Source organism: Ambystoma mexicanum, chromosome 7q, assembly GCF_040938575.1.
Source record: "Ambystoma mexicanum isolate Mex_15411 chromosome 7q, UKY_AmexF1_1, whole genome shotgun sequence".
Lineage (NCBI taxonomy): Eukaryota > Metazoa > Chordata > Amphibia > Caudata > Ambystomatidae > Ambystoma > Ambystoma mexicanum.
This window is the reverse complement of record NC_090941.1, coordinates 123,901,353-123,915,647: the sequence shown is the minus strand read 5'-3', so window position 1 is coordinate 123,915,647 and position 14,295 is coordinate 123,901,353. Positions and strand designations below refer to the sequence as shown.

Below are 14,295 nucleotides of genomic sequence, written 5' to 3'. Positions count from 1 at the left end.
GTTTCTGCTGGTCGACGGCTGTATCATGCATTCTGACATTGTGCTGTCACCTAATCCAGAATACAATGGTGACTGTGGAGATGATGCAGAAAATGACTGCTATGGTGAAGACTCCAGGGAGGGTGCAAATAATCCTGGCTGTGAAGATCCACAGAAATTGCTGCAGATCCACAGAACACCATCACATGCCAGCCCACAAAATTAATCCTGAGGAATCCTCCAGCATAAAACACAAGCTGGCACCTACACCCCCATTACCACAACAGACAGTTGACAGCAGTTGAGGGCTGGAGATTTATTTTCTGCAAGTGGTGGAGGGCAGCACTGCCACTGCCATGGAGCAAACTGTCCAATGACAGGTAGGGATCTTGCTGAACCCTCTCCAGGGACTCATATTGTAATCCCCACCAAGGAATAGGCATCCACTGTGCCCTTCCACCTCCTATTTCCATTGCTCCTGCCCTTGTGACATTGTCTTAGCTGACAACACTGAGAGACGAGACTGTGAGCACCGGACATAGCATCTTCTCATATCTCTTCACCATTACAGTTAGAATCATTATTTGATTCGTATTTTCTTTACATTATGATTCTTTGCACCTTTTTCTTACCCTGTATTTTTTTTCCACCACTTTGGACCGGCCTGGATAGTTGCAGAGTTGCAGAGTGGGCTTTTCATTGTCAAATGTGAACTGAGGAGGAGGGGTGTGGAGGAGGGCAATGTAATTCTTTTTAGTGATGCACTCGACTCTATAGAAATAATTTTTTTTTTTTGCGACCCTCAGACAGGAGTAGCCCTGGGAGCAACCCGGGGCCGCAAGGTGCTTTTGAAGTGTTGATGATCAATGTGTCCTGCAATTCACACTAATTCTCGCAGCTAGCTGCATTCTTCATCGACGCGCCAGCCGAGTGATCCACCACCAAGAGTCGTAATACATTTTTGATGATTGTTTTCCTGCGGTACAAGTCCATTAAGGTTTTCCTGCTACCGCCAAGGCCCTGGTAGTTGTCTCTTGTGCCCATGATCACCATCATCAGAGTCCGTATTATGTTCAGCCTCATCATGTATTGGTATATTGCACCCCATGGCTACGTTGTGCAATATGCAGCACATGGCCACTATGAAGCAAACCTTTGCTGATAGGTAATAATATGCCCAGCAAGTCCTTTGCAGGCACAGGACGTGGTTTTTGAGTAGCCGAAATGTGTTCTCAGTGGGGTTGCACGTGTGGTATGGGAAGCATCGTCGTAGTGCTTTCTGGGGTTCACTGGAATCTGGACTAATGACATAAGCCAAGGCCAAATGAGATATCTAGTGTCACCTTGGAAGTAGAGATACAATATAATAGTTGTCATTCTGCAATCAAGTTCATGGAGGAGAGGTCTGACTTGTGTATGGGTCAGGGTGTGATGCAAGGTGCAAATGTGAAGGCCACAGGAACATACATTGTGTCACTTTTTGAATATGATGAGGGATCTTGTGTGCCGCAAGTAGATTCAAGTTCTATGCGATTGTCTGTATGTCACATTGTCCCGATGCAGGGCTCTGGGTCTCCCTATGACTGCACTGAATCGGAAATTAGGTTCTCTGATTGCCATGCATTCATTGACCTTTTTTACTGGATCTGTGATGTCTAGGGGGTACTACAACTCCCAGAGTGCTGTTAATGGTACATAGACTGGATATCATTCTCCCTCGTGGCATTGGGATGGATGACATATATGTCACATCTGGTTAAATGAGTCAGAGTTGACAAATGATACATACAGAGTGTGTGCACAGGGCATATGAATATTTGGCCCACCCATTTAACTTTGCCTTTAGTCCTGCTGCACTGTCTGTATGGGGACTGCTTGCAAACACTTCCTTTGGATTCAGATATGGTGATTGCCACATATTCACATTTTATAAGCAATTTCAAGTGTACTATATATCAATGATACTTCAGACATTGCTTGACTTTTAGAGAGGCACTGGGGTGGGTCAAGCACATAATAGTAGCCTGGTATTCAAAGGACCTCTCCCAACCCAAGTAAACTTTCAAAGAAGCAACCTTTTAACAATTCTATTAAAAGTGCATCCAGCCTGATGCATCCTTAGTGCTTCAATGTAAATCCACCCCTATGCCTTCTAGCCAAACAAAATGCTCAGCCCAAGGCGACTGCAATACATATGTACACCCTGAGGGGCTAATTCACAGAAGCGTTTTATAATGGCAAGCCCCCATCGGAAAATACTCTGTGAATCAGGGCTTGGATCTCTATTCCCCAAATCCTAGTGGTACACATTGTATTTAATTATAATATATTGGGCCTCATGACGACCCTTGCGGTCTGGAAATAACGGTGGCGGTAAACCCGCCGCCACCGTTGTTTCCGGACCGCCTGATCACGACCCCTGCAGGCGGGAGGTGATGTTCCCGCCAGGTCTGTCCTGGCGGGTTTAACACCGCCCGCCTGCAGGCGGACGAGGAAACACCGGCAGCATTACAAGATGCTGCCGGTGTTTCCATGATCCCGATTCCCATTGAGTCCCATAGGACTCAATGGGAATGGGGATTTACACCATTCCGCCTCCGTGATTCCCGGAAAGCCGGGGTTGTGATGCCCCGGTAATTCCGGGAATCACGGAGGCGGAATGGTAATACGAGTCCGGCGTTAACCAGGCGGTTTTACCGCCTCGGTTAACGCCGGACTCGTAATGAGGCCCATTGTGTTGCTCTTTGATCTAATCAAGGTCTAGCAGCAATGGAAGCAACTCACATAAATCTTGATCTCCTTATGAAATAATTCGGATGCAGCCCAAAAAAAAAAAGGTTTGGGACTGGGACTGGATAAAAACTGTCAAATTGAATGAGAAGTATACCCCTCATGACTGTATAATAACTGATACCAAAACAAGAAATGTGGTCCCGAGATACCCGATCAGATTTCCCAGTCCTTATTATCGAAATGTGCTGCTACGCACCAGACCGAACCTCCTTCCAACGAACCAAGTGTTGACAACAAGACAAATGTGCATTGGTGATTCGGATGCTTGCACACTGTGCAGAGCTCAGAAAGAAACACTAATGCACCTCACTCTCATCAGCCCAGAACGGAGGGACCAGAGATTTACATTTCTAGGTTTCCTTTTGAGGGAATTCCGAAACCAAGAGGCCGAAATTTGGTGTGAGCTGTTAGAATTACTCTCGCTCTAATGTCTTTTATGAATGAAATGCTTAAAACTATTTTAGTGGAAAAATGAGGATATGATAATGGTTGTTGATCTCTGTTAATTCTTTCACATGAATTGGAAAAGGTTTGTAACAAACCAAACGCCAAATAAATAAATAAATAAATAAATAAATAAATAAATATATACTTATTGTTTGCATGTCTATCTGTGATGTTCTGTCGATGTGATAATATAGAACGAATGAATACAGCTCTAGACAACCCTCAGAATATATGTCAGTATCCCTACTGCAATTTGAGAAATGCTTGATTGATCCACATTTGCATTCTGGGCCAGTTATGCATGGTGAATTGTGGGAAGATATTGCTGATGGCAGTCCCTGATTGCAGAGAAAGAAAATTGTGGATGACGCGCTGCTTTGATATGTCAGACGTACATACACCCTGAAGTCTTCACCCATGGTAGGGAAGGACACTTTCTTCATATGCCGATTTGTCACCACGTGGCTGCTGAAGGCTCACGCTGCAGGTACTATTTTTCTAATTGTAGCCAACCCATCCCAGGTGCTGCATCAGCCTGCCACCTGTAGGCAACTATATTCCAACTATCAGTCTGCAAAGCAGGTTTAATTGCAATACATTGGTAATAACATAACATGTTCAGTATCATTTCCAAAAATGAGTGTTAATATGAGACAACTTCATTTGAGGCCATGCATGTTGTTTCATGATTCAGTGATTCAATTTCACAGAGACATTTCTCCCTACTTCTGGTGAGAACATCTATGGTGTCAGCAGATTGGGTTCAATTGTGAAGATTGCTGCAAAGGGCATCTTAGCTCATTATAGGGGACTAGTGACAGCTGAGAATTGCTGATTGTTCTAATGGGAAAAACATTTTTTTTGGGGAATGTCATGTAAAAAAGTACATGGACTCTGACATAGTGAATCACTGTGAAAGGACTGCTTTGGCCCTTCATAGCTGCTAAAAGTGTCCGTTCACCTCTGCATGATGTCACCAAAATGTATGCATAGTACTATGCAGTAGGCTTGCATGCAGGGTATATATGTGACATTTGTGAAGTAGTGGTGGTCCATGTACACGCCCAGCAGCCAAGCTCCGTGGTGCAGTGATCACTCCAGGATCGTTAGCCGGTTTATCTGGGCCGGGATCGCGGAGTAATGGATGGAGCTCAGGAATATGGCTCCCACGTGTGTGAAGAGCAGTCTGTGTCACCTACCATCTGCACGTTGAAGGAGTGCTGCCTCCTGTATCTGAAAGTCAGCCTCCTACCCCTGAGTAGTACAAGGATCGTGTATGTGCCATCCAGGGCGACTAACATGTTGGGAAAATGCAATATGGCATAACACTGGACCTTGATTTGGTTGGAGTGGGGGCCAGTGGGACATGTGATGGGGTGACGTCTCCATCTCATTCAGGCATTGCACACCTGTCAGAAGATCAGTGAAAAGCATGACAGGGTGATGCGACGTAACACGGACCAGTCTGGGAAGTGCCAGATTTGTGCTGTGCATAGTTATCTATTTAATTTTGAATTGGGTCCAGTGCTGCTATATATGCAATTTGGTTTCAAATGCAAAAAGGATAGCTTGAAATAATACAACATGAACACAGATACATTCAAGGCATTATAATATAGAGATCATTTAGGCAGTACATCTTTTAGACATATTATGTCATGGAGTACACATCCAGTATCTCATGTAAAGCATTTTTTCAATGACAATACGCTAAAAAGAGGTATTATGCACTACCCTTTTACTGTGGGTATTTTTCGATATTCATTCCTTGAAACTTGAACGGAAAAATCAATGGCTAAATTGTAATTTTTCGAAATTGTGTTGTACCAAAGATGTAAAATGTTATGGGGCACAGCTCTGGTTTTCAAGTCTGCAAATCTATCGGGTTTTCAGAATCTCCAATACATTTGCTAGAAATCTCAAATTTGGATCGTTTTTCTACCAATGTATGTCATGAGTATTCTAGGGGGATAACGGGAGAATCTGTCCTGTTTGTTGCCCACGAGGAAGAAAGCTGGGCACACGCTTCCAAGAGCCTTCCAGCTCTGCCCCAACGTATATAGGGATAGATATACCAAATTAATTTTTGCGCAAATGAAGAGATGCGCTACCACACCTCATCATTTGTGCCAACATAAATACGCCCTATCCTGAATGGTCATTTGAATGTGCTCGTCCCAGGCATACATTCAAATACCCTCCTCTACCCATGTGCAAATCGAGGGCGTTTCTGCGCATTTAAAAGTGCAATCCGTGTCACCAAGAAATTCTGTTTGAAACAAGGCATGGTCAAGGGACTTAATTTCTAGACTTCGAACTGAAAGGCATGCCCGATAACTCAGGTTTAGTCGCTACACTAAAATGGAATGATTTTGTTTGAATGATTTTAGTGCCATGAGCTTCAGATTGTATATATTTAACAAATATGGCCCCAATTCATGGAATTTTTTGCACGGTTAAAAGACTTTGTAGTGCTGAAAAGTGACTTTGCACTGTCGACACAAACCCTGATTCATGGAACTGTGCAAAGTGTATTTTTGAAGTGCAAAGTCTGTGCACAGTAATTTTGAACTGCAAACATGACTATGCACAGACTTTGCACTGCAAAAATACACCTTGCACAGCTCCATGTACATGGGGTTGTGTCGGCAGTGCAGTCACTTTTCACCAGTGCAAAATCACGTTGAACCATGCAAGAAATGCCATGAATTGGGCCCTGAATGTATAGAATGTTAGATGGGATTATCCCAGTTATGAGCCCCCACTCAGCTTCCGCATATCACCCTGGTTTGTGTAATACAAACACTGTAATACAAGTAGATTCTCCTATCACAAGGCATATCGTCTTTAAACACTCTGCCGTGCGTTAGTGCAGGTCCTCCACAGTATCGACACCACAAGGGCCTGATTCATAGAATCGTTTTATAACGGCACAATCCCATAGGCTCAAATGATTTAGGGCCTCATGCATGGAATTATTTGTGTGGTGCAAAGTCACTTTGCACTGCCAACAAACACCCTGATTCACAGAGCAGTGCAAAGTGTATTTTTGTGGTGTAAAGTCACTTTGCACAAACACTGTGATACTTTGCACCAGTGCAACGTGACTTTACACAGCACAAAAAATCAATCCATGAATCAGGCACTTAATTTTTGTAGTAAGCTCATTAATGACATGTTCAGCCAATGCATGTACATGCCAATTTACCATGCAACAGGTCAAACATACATTTGCCTTTAATGTCATAAGACATAAAAATAACATTGGAACCATTCAATTTAATTGCAGTATTTCAGTCACAGAATTCCAATCTTTCTCCTCAGAAAATGTTGAACAGATTACAAAATGCAAACAGTGACAATTGGGTATAGTATGCAAAAGCCATGAACGCAAATCAATATGAAAAATTAGCCAATGCACGTCACTGTGCACTAAAATATATATATATATATGTTTAGGAAACACCAGCAGTTACAAAGGCAGGTCTTTTTTTCAAAGAGAAAGATACAATTGTTAAAAATAATGTAAATTGCAAAAATTGCATGTTTGTAGTTGTAAAGTAAAATGGCTGCTGGAAGCCACACAGTACACAGAATGCGCCTTCCTTAATTGATACAAATCTGTTTAAATAAAAGATGGAACATCTTTGTAAATGTAATGCTCGACCATATTCTCTGAAGGAGTTGCAATGCACAATGCAGTTGACTATTTTAAGTTCTTAAGAAGCTAACGTATCTGCTACACAGAACACAATTCATACCTGTCCTCTGCAGACGTCTGATTATCTTACCATGTACAGGACTTCCGGCCACATAATGCATCGGAAATCGTTGGCGGATCCGCAGTGGCCGGTGGGGAGCTTGATGAAATCTTAAGCAGTGTGTTGATTGAGTTCAGTAATCTTGAGCACCTTTGACATCGGCACATCCACCACAATTAAGGATAGTTGCTGCACAGCAGTGAGAAATGCAGTAGCGCACAGCTTTGCAATACATCTTAATAAAGCTCAGGTACAAGTGCAATAATGCAGCAATTTACTGGCTGCATTTGTATGTGCACTATGTCATCATGTCTCAGCGATAATAGTTCACATTTTCTCTATAGCCCCAGGGCTTACAGAGTCAAGCAATGGCTGGTGCGAGCAGCAAAATACACGCAGTCTTTTCTACAATAATGTAGTCCTCACTAGGCGGGCGATCATGTCTCAGAAAAAGAAGAGGTGGCATAGCAGGCAAACACACTTCTGTTATGTTAGTGGGATTTATAAAGTGCACCACTGCCATTTGCATAGTCTCCAGGCACTCTCTAGAAGAAAGTGAGCCACAATTGTCCATTCTGTCACATGATTTCGGGCCCAGTTCCCTGCCCACCAAGCCCCATAACCTGCACTGCCCCCTGGCAACCCCTGCAGTTGGGTCTGTATCTGCAACCCTACAGTCCCTTCCTGCACTTATGAGACACCTGTTGTCTGCACCATACTATTGCACTTGCCAGCTGCTGGCCGCAATATCTGTTGTTTTTCATCACATGTTCAGCACTTTTCCACTCCTCCCCTGCCCCTTGCACTCCCCACTTGGCCTAGTAAGATCATTGATTGTGTTCCTCCCTTACCCTCCCTTGCCTCGTTGCGCCCTGGAACACTTGTCTATGGGTGCAATATAAATAAAATATCATATCAACATCTACTCAGAAAGATGAGCACAAACTTTGTTGCTCAAAAATATGGAAGTAGGGGGCATCTATGGTTGGATGACACTTGACAGAAATAACATCATGGGGATGGTCATAAAGCATGCCACCTGTGTCACAGCACACAGCTGTTAGGAGAATCAACAATCTCACAAGATTTGCACACAGGCATTCATTAAAAGTTGGGCAGTATGTAAAATAACAGATGGTAACAGGATTGCAACATTTTTTCAGTCTGTCTCAGGGGCGTTGCTATTTCTGGAAAAGATCTTGGGCTACACTAATGTCGGGATTGTTGGGACTCATGGCTAGCTAGCCTTTTGGTTGTAGACCCTGAGATTCTATCCGGGGCTACAAACAAAAGACCTGTGGCAATAGCCCCCTAAGACCTCCCTACTCCTAGCAACGCCTCTGGTCTGTCTAATTAGAAGTTATCACAGGAGCAAATACCTCTTTGCATGACATGAAAAAATAAGAAACATCTTTTGGGTGATCGAAAATTCCCATTGACCACAGCGAAGCCCAAGGAATTAGCTACCTGTAGCCTTTCCTCAAATATCTGATCTCTAGGAACTGAGTGTGCATCCTTCCTTGTAACACCTGGGTCACAACCAATCACAGGATGGCACCACTATATCCCCTTGTACTAATGCTATGCAAAGCAAATCTGCTGACACAAACTCAATTGGCACAGTTAACTGCTGAAATTATAGTGACTTGTCTTCTTTGACCCATTCACTTGTATGTGTTCAGATGCCTTTCACTTTGATTCAGAAAATTGGCTAATATAATATGCTTCCTATTTCTGCGAGGAAGGCTGGAGGGGAGATGACAGCGGGAAGAGGATGAACAGTAGACTATCAGAAGGAGGTTGTAGAAAGTTATCAGGAGGAAAGAGGAGTTCCAATGGGATGCCAGCTAATGGAAGGAGGAGGCTGAAAGTAGTACTAAGGTGGAAAACACAGAGGAGGAAGGAGGGGGTTGCCAATGAGGAGGTAGGAGGTGATACTAAGGAGGAGAGGATGTTCGATTGATGGGACGTGTCAGACTCTCAAAAGTTGGCAAAGTCTAAGAAATGGAAAGAACAAGTGTCAGGTAAAAGTGCCAAACTCCAAGGTCATAGGTAGAGATCCGGGCAGGTGTAGGGGAACAGGCATGGGGTGGAGAATTGAGGAGGGGGGCATGAAAAACATGATAAGAGAAAGAGAAGAGTGGAGAGTCTCATAGGTATAATTATGTAGAGAGGAATGTAGTTAGTGTTCAACCTTGATGCCGAATCATATTCATAATGTTTGTATGGCTGTGTCGCTGTTGGCAAACAATGTCCCAATATTGTGGCCGCTCAATATTTGTAAATGAATAAATTGCGAAGAAGGGTTATTCAAATTGTGCCAGCTCTCATTTATAGACAAATCACTTGGAGTCGTAAAGATGATATAAGTTTGTTTAATTCAGTGGTATATTACCATATTCTTGTGTTAATTTGTGATTGAAACATTCCAAAGAAATGTATCTCATGGATTCATAGATATTGGTAACCTCTACACGTGTTTCTCCATGGTGGCTCCAGTGGGTCATCAGGAGGTTTTTAAATGATCCCAATTTTACATAGTCCTTAATGATTCCTTTTTGTAGTTGTGCTTTCTACTGTATGAGTGCTGTCAATATATCATTATGCTTTTGGAGTAGCTCGATATTCTGACAATTTTTTCAAGTCTCATTGTATTCTTCGAAATGTGTCTAATTTTGTTTGCTCTTGGATACAATTGTCCGCAAGGTTTGGAAATGCTGATCCGTGCTCTCATAGTTATAAGCATGTGGAAATTAAGAGTGACGTTGTATGGGCTATCACCCACATAGATACGGTGGGTCCAGACAGTGGAAGCAAGGTAATCACCCTGGGCATAGCAACACACCCCCAAAGACCACCCCCCAGACATGGCTTATCACAATGGTGTCTGTGGAACTGTTGTACTAGGTGTGCTCTATGGATCCAAGCTGGCTCTCAGGTACAATCGTCTGACCTTCTATGCATCTTGGGTGGACCTAAATATGTGCTCTAGCTCCTCATCAATCAAGTCCAGTTTAGGGGTTTCTTTTCCCAGTTGCATGCAAGGGTATGCTCTCTTTAGTACAGACACATGGAGCACTGGCTGTACCTTTAAGGATGTTGACAGAACACCCCGAACAACTAAGAGACCAATTACCGCAATTACCAGATATGGCCTAGAAAATGTGATTAAATCATGTGTGGGCCTTTTAGGTATAGATGCTTGGCAGAGACCCAAACTGTCTTCCCCACCTGGTAATCAGGAGCCTTCCTAAGTGACTTATCTGCACATCTTGTGCAGACAAATTTAGCTTGGAGCAGATTCCTTTGGCAATGTGTGAGATATCAGCATGACGTCCTTAATGGCAAAAACAGGAGTCTCAATGGATAATCCAAAGATGGTGGTAGTTAGTTGCAAACCATAGAGCAAACATAAAGGTGGGTCCCTTGTGTGTTTTAATATTTTAAGCAAATTCTGATGCCCATAACACCTCCAACCATTCTTGATTGGCCAGAGCCAGGGTGCAAAGTAGATTATTCTCTATAGCCTGATTGAAACTTACAGTCTGGCCATCAGTCTGGGGGTGGAATTGGTTGAAACCCTAAAATTGACTAGAATTATTGAACAAGATGTCTTCCAAAAAAGGGGTAATTAATTTGATTCCCCTTTTTAATGTAATACAATAGGTAACCCATGGGGACTCACAACTCACTAAGTTAACATCTGGGAGATTTCTTTAGCAGTGAGTAGTCCTTATGTGGGAGAAAATGTGCCATTTTGGTAAAAGATACACTACTACTAAAATAGTGACAGCAGTTACTCCACAAAGTCTAAAGACAAGGTGGGCCATGGTTTGGGTGGTGTGGAGAATGGATGCAGCAAGCTCTGCTGTCTTTGTTGCAGGACCGTATGCTGGTGGATACAAACAACAGCACATCTTTCCATGGTGCGGGCCATAATAGGTGTTGTTGCAATTTTTGGGTAGTTTTCTTTATCCAAGGATGCCCGCCCGTAATGCCTCATGGTAGGACCTGTGTGCTCTTTCCTTGAGTTCTTTCGCAGGTAAATATAGTGTTTCCCTTACATATGGTAGGCCCTTGAATTCCTTAATTGCTGTTTGTGTCCCTACCCATTCATGCAAGGAAGCTGCAGATAAAAAAAATCCTAACTTCACCTTGGAACCAGGTATCTTCAAGATTTACTTTTGTGATCACAATGAATTGAGGTTCAAGGGTGATAGCCGATAGATTCAGGGCTTCCTCCAGTAAAACCCAAGAAACTTTGAATGACCACCTAGGATTCCTTCTACTTTTGTTGATGTCCATGGTTCTCCCCTTATGCGTGAGAATGAACCCCAATAACTCCACATGCTGCATGTAGAATGAACAATTCTCCAATTTGGCAAAGTGCCTCTGCTTTCTAAAAAATGAGCCCACACTGCTCTTATGTGCTTGATATATTGCCTGCAAAGCACAGAGATTACACAAGAATCTCATCAATGTAAACAATGGAGCAGACATCAAACAGCTCCCCCAGGATATCATTTGTGAAATATTGGAAGGTCGCTGGGGCATTGCAAAGGGAAGGCCTGGAACTTGTATAAGTCATACCTTGACCACAAGGCAACCTTCCATTCATCTCTGTCTTTTACTTGGACCAGCTGGTTGATCCCCCTTAGGTCTAGATTACTGTAAATCACTGTGCTTTTATGTGGCCAGGTAATACCAGTACCAGGGATAGTGAGTACTAGTTTGTATAGTTATTGCTTTCAAGGCACAATAATCTATCCAAATGTGAAAAGTTCCTTCATTTCTGCCGACACAAATGTGGGGTGAGGTCACTGGTGACCAGGATGGTGCAATGAAACTATTCTTCAGATATTGTACCAGGCATTCTTTAAGTGCTAATTTTTAGGTGCCGTTGGAGCATAAATTCTTCTGCAAGGTATCTGAGCATTTGGGATCGTGTCTCTCCAACAAGTGTAATGGGGTGGTAGAGTGGTGTCTTGTCCCTTCTAGAAAAACATTGGCAATACCCTTATATATTCCACATTTAAGTCTCTGACTGCCCCCAAGATACTGGTGGCTGCTAAGGCATTTCAAAAAAAGTGATTATGAGTTTCGGCTTCAAGTCTAGGGGCGTAACACTTTTCTTTGCAATACGCAGAGTTGAAATCCTTCCAGGTGGCCAAAAAGCTGTATGTGATTAGCCAACAATCAAATGAAACTGTAGGGCATCTATCAAATCAAACTTCTCTCGATGTTGTTGTTACACAAGAAGGTAATTCGATGGTGGAACAGGTTACTTGTCCGGGTGTTAGACTTGAGCCAGCTGCTGCTATAGCACACTTAGGACCAGGTTTAGGTTTGTTGAGCAGCTGACATTTTTCGGTGAACCTGATATCAGTATAATGCCCAGTGGCCCCACTGTTCATAAAGGCTGCAATACCTAGCATGAAATTGTCTCACAGTACCAGGATCAGCGGTAGTATGAGGTTCTAGAATCTGCAGCAATATTAGCAAATGTAAACCAACCCCCTCCTATTTTCTGACTGCTTATGGGGACATTCCTTAGTAATTACTATTTCTACAGGTCCCTGTTCTTTGACTGTTTTTTTGGTTTCAGAAGGCAGTCTTGCAGGAAGAAGCCGGTCGCCACAATATGAACAAAGTTGCATTTGACTGTGTTTTTGCTGTTCTTCCTTAGTGAGCTGTCTCTTAGCTCCCTTTATCTGCATTGGTTCTACAGATGTTTAATGGGGTGAGCTTAGGCTGTTTTTCTGGTCCTAACATATAAGGGACCAGACTCTGTGCATTCCTTATCTACTCTTCTTTCAGCTAGTTAATGATCCTGTTGCACCCCCAGGTTGATTTACTCTGAACAGTTCTCAGGTGGGTTAACATCCTGTGCTAGTACATTCCTAAAGTCATTGTATACCCCGTGGTAAAATAAATAAAAGTGTGTGTCCTTGCAGGGAAAATTATTGTAGTGCTCGGAGCATGAAACACGCTCTCTGAATGCATGTCTGTTGGTAATGTATAGGGTTGCAAACCACCACCTCAACTAAGTACAGGTAACATGATCAGCAGATCAATGGTTATATTATGGCAGAAATCAAGTTTATAGCACTTTTATTAGAGGTAAAAACTGCACATGGTGCTGCAATATCTGGATTAAAATGACCCAGGAAGTGAAGCGTGCTTTAAATATCATACATATATCATGAATATATGAAAATATATTATGACATAGAGATACAAAGTGAGAAATGCTTAAATAAATAATAAATGGCTCCCATAAAGATGAATACAGTAGGTAGACAGAGAAATATTTCAAAATGGATACCTAAAGCACAAAATGGTGGCTAGTGTTAAATGCAGGGGTGAAAATCCTGGCTCATGCTGATAAAAAATGGTCTTTGGCAGCATCTCGCTGTGAGATAATTGAGTCTGGGAGGTTAATCTTGGAACTTGGCAGGAAAAGCAGACAAGACTCATGATGAGAAGGCATAATGTGTTGATGCCAAGTATGACTAATTTGGGCTTGGTGTGCATCAGATAAGTCATCCATTCATAGCGAAGGGAGGATTTTCCTCTGACTAAAAGGACCTATCAGATAGATGCTCTAACAAAGTAGTCATTTGAATGAGGGTGTCGCATCATCCAAAATAGACTATATAAGCAGGTTGAAGGCAAAATGTTGCTGAGGGCCTTTCCAGAGTGTCTTAAACTTACATACAGTAAAGACTGCTGTGAAAGCCTCCCAAGCATGCCTGATGATTTTTCTCCTGTCTCTGAATAATGTTCATAGATGGCAGAAATCTTGATGGGATGGAAAAGGACTCCCTGTTCACTAATGTGTAATGAGAAATACAAACATTTGCAAGTACATCTCCTAAAATAGGGCACTCTCTGTCAGCACAAACACATTCATATAGCCTTGTTTTGTAGAACATCTGAACTTTTGCAATGTATGTCTACTGATAATGTGTAATGTGAAATATGAAGTGATAGATCGATGGTTTGATAGACAGAAATATAGATATATAGATATATCAAAAGATGGATGGACAGACAGACAGACAATACAGCCACACTAATGGCAGTATAGTTAAGGTTACATTAGACATGCCATAGAAAAATGCAACATTAATTCCCCTATAACTTTTGAACCTATACATGGCTCTTTGGCAATCATCTTATAGTGCCAACAAGATCAAGCGTGCCACATTTGGGAAAAAAACAATGCATTAGTTTAAAAGTTGTAAGAAGCTGGCGAAAACACGTTTTCATATTCTCATGACGGGGGCAAAACTCTTTTAGTATATTTCTATTG

The 14,295-nt window shown here is 42.4% G+C and overlaps 1 non-coding gene across 1 annotated transcript; it reads right to left on the bottom strand.

The window, feature by feature from the left end:
* Nucleotides 1–775: 775 nt before the first annotated feature.
* LOC138529127 (5.8S ribosomal RNA) lies at nt 776–929 on the bottom strand. Its single transcript, XR_011284472.1, has one exon. It is a non-coding gene; the product is annotated as a 5.8S ribosomal RNA (ribosomal RNA).
* Nucleotides 930–14,295: the final 13,366 nt, after the last annotated feature.